This window comes from Heliangelus exortis, chromosome 2 (genome assembly GCF_036169615.1).
Source record: "Heliangelus exortis chromosome 2, bHelExo1.hap1, whole genome shotgun sequence".
NCBI lineage: Eukaryota > Metazoa > Chordata > Aves > Apodiformes > Trochilidae > Heliangelus > Heliangelus exortis.
This window is the reverse complement of record NC_092423.1, coordinates 79,585,250-79,598,563: the sequence shown is the minus strand read 5'-3', so window position 1 is coordinate 79,598,563 and position 13,314 is coordinate 79,585,250. Positions and strand designations below refer to the sequence as shown.

The 13,314-nt window shown below is 43.0% G+C and overlaps 1 protein-coding gene across 6 annotated transcripts in view; it reads right to left on the bottom strand.

Moving 5' to 3' along the window:
- The window catches only part of SEMA5A (semaphorin 5A), a 312,014-nt gene extending 300,699 nt beyond the window's left edge, over positions 1-11,315 (bottom strand). Inside the window, exon 1 of one of the 6 annotated variants that reach the window (XM_071736701.1) lies at positions 10,748-11,315. The gene's annotated coding sequence lies outside the window, so the exon portion shown is untranslated. Of the gene's footprint in view, positions 1-9,580; positions 10,083-10,287; positions 10,512-10,747 lie in introns of those variants that run through there. The other 5 variants (XM_071736699.1, XM_071736695.1, XM_071736697.1 and 2 more) reach the window with 5 other exon arrangements.
- Positions 11,316-13,314: the final 1,999 nt, after the last annotated feature.

Genomic DNA, 13,314 nt, shown 5'->3' with positions numbered 1-13,314 from the left:
GCTCTGGTTTCCTCTGAAGCTTTCAGTTCCCACTCATCTAAAACACCCTCTCCCACCTGTTGTTTCTACCAGCTATTTCTCTCATCTTCCCTGCTACCAACCCTCCTTATCTTTACTTCTTGAATTAGGCATTAAAAATAAATAAAACCAACTACCCACACAGGAGCAGCTGCCTTTCTCTGTACTGAGCTTCAGGACAAAAAAGCAGACAGAAAAAAACCAGACAGCCACACAGGTGTCAGTAGACTCCTGCCAGGCGAAGTACCCCTGCCTGCCCCAAGTCCAGCAACTGCAATACATCCAGCCTGGGCTACAGGGAGGTGGCAATGGTGACCTGCATGTCTCAGGTGTGACAGAGGTAACACCTTCTGATGGTTGACTGAAGGCTGAATCTTGCTCACAGAAACAATTTTACTTGCTGGGACACTGGGTGACTTACTAGAGTGAAAGCAGAAGGGAGTAATTCCACCTAGATTTAAAAAAAATCACAACAGGTCCTCGTCCTTGATGGATTAGTTGGAGAGGGATGAGCAAAGTACACCAAAACTGTCATTTACACTTTTTTATTTACATTCCTTTAGGTGAATCACCTAAAGAATCAATTGTTCATTAACACTTTTATATACATCTAACCTATTAGCAGAATGTCAGAGTACCCTGGCCTGCCTTATACCTTAGGCATCATCCTTCACATGACAGATCTTGCAGAATTAAGTCAAATGACTAAACAATAAAGCAAGGGTTATTCTGATTTTTTTATTTGCCCTTAGATGTAGAGAAAGCAAAAAGGAACTCAGCAGATCATAAGAGCTGATTTTATTATCACTGTATTAAAAGGTAGACAAAAAACTCTGTAAAACATTTCTTACAAAATGTCTTTGGACCTGCAAAAGCAACATACCATTGTACATTACCTCAAATAACATATTAGGACCTATTGATCCCACTTTTGGAACTACAGCTGCAATTTGAGGGCAGAGAAGAGGAAATAATCTGAAGGATTTAGAAGTGAAAACATAATAACTGTACTTAAATCTTACACAATACATGGAATCAATCACAGTCTGAAGCAAGAGTGCAATGACAGGCAAACTATGAAGAAACACTTGCACTTACAAAGTGTTCAGCAGCTTTCAGAAAATAGAATAATATTAAAAACCTCAGACCTCTGTGCATGTTCTTACTACTGCAGCCCGATTAGGTTGTCCATGTTTCTGGTCCACCTAAATTAATATAACTTCATGACTGACCAAAATTATACAGATTCAACCATATCTTTTGAATCCAATCAAATCGTATCATGATGTCTGCCTTTAAAAGATCCCACTATAGCCATCACAAAATATTTAAATTGCATTTCTTTCATTAATTTTTTTCACTTTCAAGCAAAAGTTGCAATGTTCTTCCCTTCAGTCCAGTTTGTCAGAATAAAGTTAAGTTTATGAATTTTAGATATTCCACATAATCAATATTTGATGCCAACATTTCTTTGCTCTTCAAAGAGAGGAATTCTTCAGAGCTCAAAATAAAAATATCAATTATGAGAACAGTGGCCTGATCTCCATTTCAATTCATTTTGTCTTCCAGCATAGTACCTCTTGCTCTAACCACTGTACTGAAACTGATAAATTCTTCCCAGTAGAAGGCCTCTCTGTCCTTCCACTACATGTCTGGGATGCCACAGCAGTATTCTGGCTAAACAAACAAGGAACACACGATCTAGCCAGTACCACTGTTTGACAGACTGGGATAGACTGCAAAAATGTGTGTGTGAATGCATCAGTGTGTATCAATAGAGAAAAAAAGGGTACATGTACCCACCCATGTGCCCCTATAAGCATATAAGAACTGGAAGCTAAGGTTAATTTTGACCATACAAACAGTAAATCAGAAGACATCTACAAATGCTGTTTGGAAATATTGCTTTTAAAAATTACAAGTGTCACAGATACATTTAAAATATAAAGCTTTTAAATTATACATAGGTTCTAGTGTCAGAAGGGTGCTTTGCTATGATCCAGTTGTCCAACTAGAACTATTTTGGTCACTGAGCTCCACCCAACATCTCCTACAGAGAAATTACTGCTCAAATGAGTTTTGCTATATTAAATTCTGTATTTAATTGAAATACATTTGTCACACACTATTAAAGTATCAACTCTAGTTTGACTATACAAATGCATTATACTTTATCTTTCCTTAATATTTCAGAACCTCGGGCAAACCAAACACACCACCTGCAGAACACAAGCATCTTCCAGTTAACAGAAGAAAGGCAGCTGGCTGATGGCTCCAGCTTACTTCATGCTACACTGCATAAGAGACCAGAAATCTCACCATCTTGATGGTTCTGCATGGAGAAACCTGCATGCTTTACTTCACATGTTGAGCTATAGAAGTGACCATTCCACAAAAAGAAGTATAGATCTCTCTATGTGAACAGAGACCCCGTATCTCTGAATGTGCTGGGGCAAGGATTCTGTATTTCCGTTTGGTTTTGAACAGCCAAGTCTACCACCACCAAAACTGATAAGGAGAACACCTATCAGCCTAAACACTTATAAAATTGTGAGAATATCTTGGGAACTAATGCTGCAAAAAGAAGCTAAATAAAACAGTATTTCAGAAGATCCCAATAGTTAAAATACCAGTTACCACTGAAGAAATGATCCATTAGCTCATCACTTCCTCCCTGGTTAGCTGCTTACAAGAGCAATTCCAAACTCTCTTCTGTCACAGTATGACATCTAAACCTGAATAATATAAAGCCTTGTTAACTCAGACCTTTAGGACACAGTCAGAAAAGGCTCTCATAAGCATTCCAGTTCACATAAACCTAATGCTTGCAGGACTAGTCATACAGTGATGGAAGTCAACCCAGATGCTATCATAAAGTCCAAGAGTTTTTTTTCTATGATTCTGTGATTTCTCTTAATATTTTGGGACACTGGGTGGCATTACAAACACCTGAAAGACAACAGGAATGAAATTCAGCAACAGCCAGACAGTTTTCCCATTATCAACTATCTATAGATATTAATACAATCACACCCAGAAACACTGTTCTTATATTAAAATTCATTTGTTGAAGATAACTTTAATGGAAGCAAGAACACACAACACTTGTGTGCAATTTCTTATGAAGTTTAGCAAGTTTTAGTTACCAAATAAGCCAGAAGGAAACAAGGGACTCATCTGTGCCCTAAAGCAACATTTATCACAATGCAATAAGTGGCAAAGGGAGACAAGCACCTAACTTGGCCAGAAGTGAACCAAATCTGCTGTTAAAACCAGAAATCTCTAAATCCTCAGGTTTCATCTGTAATTGAGCACTCAAGACCTTGGCTACAGCTACATCTTTGAAGATGCCAACATGTGCAGAGAGCTGGGAACAAGTGTGGTGTCAACAGCTCCATTCATTTCAAATGCCATTTTTAAAATATTCAGTACTTGCACTGAACACTTCTTTAGCAACTTGGGGTTTCTAAAAAAAAAAAAAAAAGAAAAAGAAAAAAGAAGTGAACGTTGATGAGAGGAGCAGGGGAAAACACCCTCTCTTTAAAAAGTCTTTTAATGGGGGAAGTTAAGTCTACAAAATCAACAAACACATGAAATTATGAACCATGCCTGATTCCTACAAGCAATTCACAGTACACAGAAGAAGCAAGTCACTCTGAGAAATCATTCTTCACAAACCAATGGAGCTCCCTACATTTGCAGTTATGCAATTCTTGTATTTCCTCTTATAAAAATATTGGTGATTTGACTTCGCAACAAAACAATTTTTTGTTGTGGTTGTTTTTTTGGGTTTTAGCTCTAACCTTTTGGAACAAAACAATTACAACCCAGCAACCCTACATCTGAAGCTGAAGAACAAGCTTTGTCAACAGTCATCCTATAAAAAGACTAAAGTGTGTTTTCTCAAGAGGCAGATTGCCTACTGCAGGCAATGCATTCTTACGGGTACTCAAAGGAAAATATCACATTTGCTCAAGTTATTTTAGGAGCACTTAACGATTTTGAGCTTGAAAGGCAAATACAAAGAACTCAAATTAAATATCAGAATTCAGTGTTTACCACTAGTGCAGGACTATTTTTCTTCAAACTCCAGTACCAATATAATTTGCCCTCAGATTAAATAAATTTGCAAAACAATTTTTCCCTGCCAGTTATAGGTAAATGAACAAAAATGGAATTTTCTCATAAAAGATAGTTGCAAGCTCACTTATAGAAAGAACGGTGAAGGAAGAAAACAAGTCCCTCCCCCAGACAATTTCATTTGAAACAACAGACAACAATGGCAAAAAGAACAGTGATTCAGATGTAGAACCTGGAATTCTCTTTTTGTTGTTGTTGCTAGTTACAATTTTTTTTGTTTGTTTTTTGTTTGGTTTTTTTGGTTTTTTATTTTTTTACCAGCAGTTAAAGTGATGCTAAAACTGCAGTGGTTTGCCTTCAGCATTAAAGATTTATCTAATACTTCAAGTAAGGAGTGTAACACTAGACACTTAGGAAAGCAATGGGAAGATAAAATGGAAAATCTTGCTACTCCCTTGGACTATTCAGGTGAGTCTGTAGACTCTGACCAAGCTTTATGACAAAGCTACATCACTTGTACAAGTCTCCAAGGGCCAGGATAACAGCAGTTTAGAACTTGTACCCATATTCATCAAGAGAAACTCTTTTCTCTCACAAACAGCAACTAGTTCACCTCTCACCCATCTCTAGATCTGTATGCAGGAACTCATGCTTTTGGCAAATCAATGTAGGTCTTCACAACAGTTATGTTGTTTTATACTATCAATTCCAACAGAGTGTATCAGAACCCATTACCATTTTTCAAGAGAGTAAGGTCTGACAGCAAGCTTTGGAAGACTGAGCTCCAGTTTTTAACAGGTTATTACCCTGAATTTTCCACCTCCTGACACACTCAAGGGCAATGCAGTGAGGTGCTGCATCTCGGGTACCTTAGCCCTCAGTAGAAAAGTTTAGACAGCTAGTGAAGATACATATACATCTGTGCCACAGTCCATTTCCAAACTCTGCAAGAGAGCCTGTGACCTCTTATAGAACTAACTTAACAAAAAGCTGTATGGACACACTTTAAACCACTGAGGCAAAGTCCACCAGAGCTCTTCTGATGGTCCTATGTTCAGCTGTTATTCAAGAGACAAACCAGAACCTTTGTCTTCACACACAATCCTCCTTTCCCCTTCTTCCTGACATTATTATACACATTGCACACCTTCAGTTACACTGAGACGAGTGCCTACAGGGCCTTAATAGATAAGTGGCCACGGGTACTTCAAAGTGTTTTTAAGAGGATCTGTTTCCTCATGCTGTTCACAGTATGACTCCACATAGAGGTACCTTGGCACAGCATCCTGGCTGGCACAGCACCCACCACCTTCATCTGCCTTCAGGGAACACAGCAGCCAGTGGTCTTCAAGTCACAAAGAGAAGCTTTTTTTAGAGGACAGGAATTAAGAAAGTTTTTCTTTTCTTGTATTTTACCAAATGAGAATCAGAATGTGGCTTTGCAGTGTCAGAAACCAGTGCAAGAGACAATCATTCTACCAACATTGTCTTTAGCTACTTCAGCATCACAGCTAGTTCCTAAGGCTTAGGAAAGTCATTAGACTCTTTGCCTACCCCAGACTAATAGTCCATGTGCTAGAGAAAAGACAGTTCAGAATAACTGCCTGAACATTTTTAAAACCACAACACAAATATTGATTCATATGTCTTCATCCCCAGCAACAGAAACAAGTGATTCAGCAGTGATTCTGTGTGTCAGAATAACAGGGCACAGAATTATTAAAATAGTCTCTTCACAGGGCCCTTCTGGTTAACTTTATATTAAGCCTTCTTAATTTTCAGTTAACCCTAAGTCTCACCAGAAAGTGCATTACAATAGCATCTTTGTTTTTCACCTATACTAGCAATTCAGACAAGGAAGGCAGTAGCAGAGAAAGCAGCTTAGTTGTAAAATTTAGAGAAGAGGTGCGGAAAAGAAGATGGGTAAGCCTCTTAATTTTCAGTATGGCCCATTTCTTCAGGCCATCCAGTTCATATTATTAACCATTCCTGCAGCCGTAACAGACACTCTAATTCATTCATCACGTCTTTAATAAAGCCTAAGAAACCATCCACGTTACAGAGACAATAGCAACAGGCTGCCTTTCAGCATTCTGAAAGGTTCTGTTTCTGTAAGCTTCTCCTAACCCAAGCAAACACTAAGTGTCTGCATGTTGCTGTTCATCTAGCAAGGCATTCAAGATCAGTTAATTATATGCCAGTGATTCAGAGCTACTCAATCAATATTCTCCAAGCGAAAGAGTCATTTCCATTTCAGGGGCTGGTAGCCACAAAAAAGGCTGACAAGTTCTGTCAGAAATGACTATCCAAAGTCCTTAAGGTATACTGGAGATCAGAGGTATATCCCTTTTTTAAAAACTGGAAAAAGAAGGAAAATATATATATTATCTACTATTACATGAGAAATTGCATAACATGGATAAGCTAATGAGAGTTAAGTTTGGAGATTATAGTGCAGTTGACAGGTTACACAGCATTTAAACCTTTCCTAAAACAATTTTTTTAAACTGATTGAAAATACAGCCTTTGAAAAGATAGGCTTTAACAGTCAAGTTATACTCAAGAATTTCTCCTGAAAAGGCCTCAGTGTGGACTTCATACCGATCCCAGTTTTCTGCTACTATCATTGACAAATATCAGCTCTTTTGTAAAGTTTTCTGACTTTCTAATACACACCAGAACACAAGTACAGATAGCTTCCTCAAAGGTCCCCAAATAGAGATTCTTTTTATTAATATAGTTATACCAAAAAGATGAGAGTATGGAGATGAAGACTTGATTTAAATAGCAGGCAACTGGATTGCACCACAGTACCTCAGGGGAGACACACATTTGAAAGTAGATGCATTATCAAAACCACTAAATGACAAGAGCTTTACATGCTTTATACCTTGGAATAAACACACACTACAGCAAAATCAAGAACAAGACACTCATTTGACTGCAGGTCTGGGGTCACTACCTTGGTTTAAATTTCCCACCTTCCCGACAAATGTTAAGCAAATGGGCAATGCTTCAACAGAACCCGGGAAGTTTGTTAAATAAATAACTGGACGCGTTTACAAAGCAAACTAAAACAAAAACCTCAGCGTCTTTTGGAAAGAGTTTGCTGTTTTAGCAACAACAGATTTAAAAGCAAGCTGTTCCTCAGCTGCACAGATCAAGCAGTGGCATGCCCCAGGTTTCGGTCAGGATTGCAGAGAGCAGACTGCCACCTCTCTTTCACAGCTCACAGCTGCAGCTTGGAAAATAAAATTAGCCTATTGAGAACTGATAAACGTATCTCAAAAGGGTGGGTTTGAAAAATGTTTACAGTGTTTGACAAAAAGAACTCCTTATTTTGAATCAGTTAGAGCTTTATGCAACCCATTAGTGAAGAGCAAATGTGTAGTCTGTAACTTAAAGCTGTTTCTGAAAAAGAACGTAGACGCCTGCCAAAGTGGATAAAAAAATAATAATGTAGAGAAATGGACTGATTAACAATAATTTGGAGAACTCAGCACTGACAAGAACTCCCATTAAACATCCCCATAAAATGATGTTACAGAAAATCAGAAGTTTCTCAGTGCTGCTTCCTACAATTACAGCAGCAGCAATCCTGATTCACCTCAGGAGCTGTAGTAACTTCAGAACAGACATTACCAAACAGCAAGATCATATCAAAACTGTGTAAACCAGATGTTAAATCTAGAGCCAAATCATATATAATTGCTATTCCTAAGTCAGTCATCACCACATATTAACTAATTACTAGCTACTGCTTTAAGTTAAATAACACAGTATCAGATTTCACACACACACACCCCAACCCATAGCACTGGTTGTGCACAACTACTGATAGTTCTATCAACTATCCACTTACGTGTCCTACGGCATAGAAATAACCCACAGCCAACACTCGCACTGATGCAGCCCTTGCAGACCAGAGAACAGAAAAGTGTCAGCTCCTGGCTCATCACAGGAGCTCAGCTGCTCCTTTCACTGAATTCCTTCACACAACCCTCAACATAGAACCTGAAGTTTGCAGGAGGCTTGCATTGAATTTCTACAGTTCAGGGCTTGTAACATACAGTTTACTCACTGGAAAGTAATGAGCTCCTTTCAGTGAAAATCCTGTATTTGTATAAGAACGCACCAACAGAAGTTATAATCCACGTGGCTGCCCCAAGTAGCTGGGGGAAAAAGAAAAGAACCACCATACAATTCTGAAAACAGCAACAACACAGAGTTAGCACCCTTTGCCTCTCTGCCCAACAGGAAATAAGTACAACAAATCTGAGATAACCCAAGTTTATGGATGATTACAAAGTGCACAAGCACTCCTACTACCTGTAAGTATTCCAAGAAAACAGCACTGGTTAAAGATTAAAAGAAAGGAGACACTACAGATATTAACGCCTTCAGCTTTCTCAACAAAAACAAAACTGTTACAACATTCTAAGGAATAAGCAGTACAACTTAAAAGCAAGTGTTTACACTACTTAGTTCAAAACAAGCTCTCAAACAGCAAAGTAAACTGCCACCCTCCCGAGCAAAATCTCAGCTCTCAGCAGGACTGCTCACAGCTGTTCATCATCATAATGAGAAAATGAGATGAATCCATTACTAAACGTACTGAAGTTATATTATCAGTACCTGCTGCAGAGGAAGGTGGGGACACAGAACAAAATACAGAAGTCTACCAGAACCTTTCCCCAGACTAAGCACAGTACCTAAGGCCATACATTAGCCCTTTGAGGGAGTAACACACTTTTTATTGAGTGTTTATGATATTGTGGCATCACCAAGTTCAACAAATCTTAGCAAGTCAAACTTTCCTAAACTGAGTCAGATTCTTATTCGTGTAGCAACCAGAAGATGCTGAAACTGCTGCAACCAAGATCCGAACGCAATTTCCAGGATGAAAAATTACATTTTTAAAAGGCTCTAGCTGGGCAAACGTCATACCAGCCCCTCACACAAAAATTCAAACTAAGTGCAGTTAATCAGCTTTCAGAAAATACAGTCTTCAAATGCATCACCTTAGGGCTGCCAGAACATGCTATTAATGTAACTTTAACAACAGTTTTTAGTTTTGGGATTTTTTTCTTAGCGACCATTTTCACAAGGATGCCTGTGCATGCATGCACCAACCTCTCCTGCCAATACTCCAGTTTGCTCAAGTCAGGGATGGCACTGACAGCTCCCGCCACCCTGATGTCCCCCGACAGTAACCCCGGGGAGATTATAATTGTGTCAATCTACCGTGCATCTGGAACAATACAACAAATCCTAATTAATAGCTGTCGGTTACTCAGTAAGCAATCCCCACAAAAAAAAAAAAAAACAAAAAAACAAAACCAAAAAAAAACCCAACAACCCGAGGTGTTCCCTTCTGCGTCGTTGCGAACGGTAACTCAAACTCGACTCTTCAGAAAATGCTAAAATAGTTACACCAGAGACCGAAACCAGCCCAGTTAAATAACAGCGACAATAAACGTACACTGGGGACTGACTTAAAATCGTACCGCAGGAAAATCCCACCGAAAAAAACACGTTTCTCAGACAACTGCCGGTGTCCTTCACGCCGTTTCTCTTCTGCTCTCAGCGGAGGAAGAGGAAGAGCAAACTTCACTTGCCCAAGTGTCACAAAACCCCTCCAAAAACGCTTCGGAGCCACAGGCTGCCCTCCCGCAGCCAGGGCTCAGCGACCGAAACGCACCTCACGCTCCCGGGCGAGAAAACCCTCCGGCGGCTGCGAGCCGGGGGGACGGGAGGAGCGCGGGGGCAGCAGTTCGGATTTCAGCACCCTGGGCGATAAGGCTGCCGACACGGCGGGTTCCTCTTCGTCTTCGGGGAATACGACCGCCAGCTCGGAAAGGCTCAGTAGACTTTCGGGGGTGGGGTCGTGCAATCCCCCAGAAGGGCTCCCACCGCCGGCCGCGCTCCCCACCACCGGCCCCGGAGGCAGCACCGCTCCGCCTCGGTCCCTGCTCCCCCTGCCGGCACCCTGACGCTGCGGCTCCCGCCTCCCGCCTCCCGGCCGGAGCTCCCCGCCCCCCTGGGCGCCCCGGCGGAGCCCACGCGAGGCGGTCCCGGGGAGGGAGAGTGGCAGACGGGGACGCGGCATCCCCGCGGCTCTCCAAAAGCCTCCGCCGCCTTCATCCCGAGCAGGGCGCGGAGGGTACAGGGGCCGGGGCAGTGGGTTACCTGGAGGCTGCTAGGCGCGGGCTGCTGCTCCCCCACCGCTGCCGCTGGTGCCCCGCTCCCGGCGCGGCGCTACCGCCTCACGCCGCCATGGCCGCAGCCTCGCCCCGCGCAGTCCCGCCGGGCCGCCCGCCCTCCGCTCGTTCCCACCAAGTTTGCGAGGCGGCAGCTGCGCGACTCGTCCGCCGCCCCCCGCACCGGGCGCCCCGGTGCGGAGGCGGAGCAGCAGCAGGCGGGGGAGGATGCGGCGGCAGCGGCCGCCCGTCCCCGGCGATGCGCGGGTGGCCGCGCAGCCCGCAGCCGGCGCTGCCCCGGGCTGGGGTGATCTCGCATTACTACTCCCTTCCCTCCTCCGCGCTCCCCCCTTCGGGCCATCCGAGAAGTTGCAAGCGGTCGAGATATTTGTGTTTAGCGTTTGGGGTTTTGACGATCTTTATTTATTTATTTATTTTTCTTTACTTACCGCAGCCCAAAAGGCATGACCTGAGGCTTCTCCTCGCAATCACATCTGAGCAAAGGCGCCCAGCGCCGGTACAACTAAGCACAACAAATCCTGGCGAGCTGCAGCAACGATAGCGAGGAGCAGGGAGGGAAGGAAGGGAGGAGGAGGAGGAGGAGGAGGGAGAGGCGGCGGGCGAGCGGCACCTCTGCGGGTGCTGGAGTCCACAGGGGCTCCCGCTCGATGCACGGAGCTCCGCGACCCCCCGCCGAGGGGGGCTGCGGGACTGGGGGGAGGCGCCGCAAGTAGAGGGGGCAGAGGGGAGCAGGGCGGCAGTGGCTGCCTCGGGGCGGGATGGGGCCCCCGCCTGTGCCGAGGCTGCGCGTCCCCCGGCTCCTCTCTCCTCTCCTGAGGAGCCGACGAGCCCAAGCCCAGCGTCCTGGCCTCGAGAGGCCGGCGCGGAGCAGATTAGCGAGCGGGCACCACGCACCGGCAGCCCCGTCGCGCTGTACGGGTGAGCGGCCAATCCCCCGCGCTTCTCCGCGCTGCGCGGCTCAGGGGGGGAGCGGAGCGGAGCGCGCCGCTGGCGTTTTTTGTGACCACGTCAAAGCCTACGGCGGGTCCCTCTCCGCCCCCTACCCTCCCTCCCTCCACGGCACAGTTCGACGTGTCAGCCCCGAAAGTTTATTTTTAGGCCCCGGGAGAGCTCCCTTATAAAGGTCCCGCGGCGGGAGCGGGGCAGTCAGACGTGGCACTGCGGGGTTAGCGGTCGGGGCGCGCAGTCATCTCCCCCAGGTACGTGCGTTTGCATTTCCGCGCCCAGGGTGTTGTCGAGTCGTGCTTTTGTATTTAGCCAACCCATCTGTATTAAACCAGGTGGTTATTTTTGTTCGTACATGTATTTTAATTAATTCCATCAAAGTGTTTTCTTTTGTTTTGTTTTTCTCTTCTTCTTTTCTTTTATGGCAGCATTTGCATGTTTCTTCTACAAACCGCAGCAGAAACTTGTGTTGTTTGCAACAAGACCTCTATTGAGAAGACTAAAAGCACCGAGAGTTTATTAAAACAAACAAAACCATGGAACTGGTCCATACTAAACTAATCCTATGAAAACACACTACGTTAAAACAACTAGAATGAAAACTTATCTGCAAGCCAAAATTTTGCAGATCCTTAAAGCAAGATCAAGGAAGAAGGTCATAAAAGAAATTCTTTCAAGGCAAAAAGTTAATGAAAGTTTGAAGTTATCATTAAAAATGAAGCTCTGGAATTTGGAACATTCATTCTGATTGCTTCTTGGTATAGAAAGCAAAAGAACCAAAACCAAACCACAAAAGTAAATACTGAAGGCCAAGCTTTTTGTAACATTACAGTCATGTAACCTGGACAGTCAAGGATGTTTCCTTAGTTAGGACAATACAGTTTTGTAATACACCAATGTAATGTATATTTATCTAGTATTGCTTTCCTGTGAAATTTCCTCACCTCCAGAAAATTCTTGTCTAGTAAAAAAGGAATCCATTTTATGCCTAAAAATCTTCCTAACTGCAGATATAGGACAATTCACATATACACCGTTAACTTCTCTGAAGTCTTCTTAAGATGTCTGTGCACATCTGGAAGTGCCATGCTTTGGATGTATCTTCACCTATTACAACAGCTTTAGACTTTTACTTTCTAAAGAGGATTTATACTTCTTTTTCCAGCTCCTGGGAAAAAAACAAAACAAAACTGTGAACACCATAACTATTAAAAGTAAGCAAGGTGTTTGCAAAGGCCACTGCAAAACATCAGTCTTTTAGCACCTGGAGAGATGTACATTTTAGCCCCTAACAATTCCTCTGGCGTTTGAAAAAACAGTCACATAGAGTTAGTATATATATATATGATACTGGATTAATGATTTACTGTATATCCTATGAAAAACTCCTGTGAAATCACACTTTCTCTGTAACACCCCCAGAGGTTTTAAGTCATGCACTTCATAGCTACCTACCAATCTAAGCATGTATGTGTTACTATAACCAAAATAAATATGGATATCCTAACATAATCTAGAACTATTGTGCTGAGGGTAGAGGGTGAAAAAAGCAGAAGAAACTTTGATTTCAGAAAGGAAAACTCTAAGAAGACCAGGTTCCGATTCCATCCAGCATGGATGCCCTCCTCTTCTGCCCTGTATTTTCCTGTCCTTGTATTTCTCACTGTTACCAGTTCTTGATCACTACTTGCAACATAATAGAGCCTGGCATGTTAAGGATGGCAGCATGAGAAAGCAGCAAGGTACTGCAGTTGGAAGAAGAAAGGCTGCACAGCAGCTTCAGGCTTTTGGCCAGTTTGGTAGGAAGCCAGATTTCAGCTCCTCCCTGTGGTGGCAGGATATAAGGAGTGTTAGAAAGCTGGGAAGGGGGTGGATTTCCATCTGTTCAGGTGGGAAAGCTATGGTGTAAGGGAAGGCCTGTCTACATGTTACCCATCAAAAGCACCTGGGACAGCATGTCTGTCTTTCATCATTTAGAAAAAAAAAGTCAGATACTGTGAGCCCAAAATTTAAGTTAGGTTGAAAAGAAAAAGAAAGAAAAAATAAAAAA